This window comes from Triticum aestivum, chromosome 4D (assembly GCF_018294505.1).
Source record: "Triticum aestivum cultivar Chinese Spring chromosome 4D, IWGSC CS RefSeq v2.1, whole genome shotgun sequence".
Lineage (NCBI taxonomy): Eukaryota > Viridiplantae > Streptophyta > Magnoliopsida > Poales > Poaceae > Triticum > Triticum aestivum.
This window is the reverse complement of record NC_057805.1, coordinates 509,318,878-509,320,134: the sequence shown is the minus strand read 5'-3', so window position 1 is coordinate 509,320,134 and position 1,257 is coordinate 509,318,878.

Sequence of the window (1,257 nt, the reverse complement as noted above, 5' to 3'; positions counted from 1 at the left end):
AACGGGCCGCCCCGCCCGTCCCGCTCGCCGTGGCCTTCGCCGGTGACCGCGACCCGTCAATGGATGAGACGAGGGAGGGCGTCTGCCTCGCCTCTTCGTCCTCCCAGTCGCCCCCACCATCCCTGCACTCGCCGCTGCCGCCACCCTTCATCTCCCGTGCTCCGCCTCCTCCCCTCCCCTCCCCTTCCGTCGCCCGAATCACCTGCCCGCTGGTCGGGCCGCGGTGGCCGGATTCGAAGATGGCCGGGCGGCGACCACATCCGTGATGCCCGGCGGCGAGCAACGCGCGCTGAGGGGTGGAAGGGCGCTCTGGATCCGGAACCGGGCGTGATGGCGGCCATGGCCGAGCTCGAGCCCAGGCGTGTGGGTGCGTTGGTGAGCGCGGCGGGGGTCGGGGCCGAGCTCTGAGCACGGCGGCGGCCATGGCCTAACTCGAGCATCTCGTACGTGATGATTCAGGGGCGCCATTCCGACGACTGTCAGGTGAGCCATTCCCCACGTCGCTTGTGCTTTCTCTCAATTGGATGTTGGGAATCGTAGCATAATTTAAAATTTTCCTACGCTCACCAAGATGCATCTATGGAGTCTACTAGCAACGAGGGGAAAGGAGTGGATCTACATACCCTTGTAGATCGCGAGCGGAAGCGTTCCAATGAACGTGGATGACGGAGTCGTACTCGCCGTGATCCAAATCACCGATGACCGAGTGCCGAACGGACGGCACCTCCGCGTTCAACACACGTACGGTGCAGCGACGTCTCCTCCTTTCTTGATCCAGCAAGGGGGGAGGAGAGGTTGATGGAGATCCAACAGCACGACGGCGTGGTGGTGGATGTAGCGGCTCTCTGGCAGGGCTTCGTCGAGCTTCTGCGCGAGAGAGAGAGGTGTTGCAGGGGAGGAGGGAGGCGCCAAAGGCTGTAGTGTTTGCTGCCCTCCCTCCCCCCCACTATTTATAGGACCCCTTGGGAGGGGGGGAGCCGGCCAAAACCCATCTAGGGTTGGGGGGGGCGGCGGCCAAGGGGGGAAGGGGTTGCCTTGCCCCCCAAGGCAAGAGGAAACTCCCCCCCCTAGGGTTCCCAACCCTAGGCGCATGGGGGGGAGGCCCAAAGTGGCGCCCCAGCCCATTAGGGGCTGGTTCCCCTCCACTTTCAGCCCACGGGGCCCTCCGGGACAGGTGGCCCCACCCGGTGGACCCCCGGGACCCTTCCGGTGGTCCCGGTACAATACCGATAACCCCCGAAACTTTCCCGGTGGCCA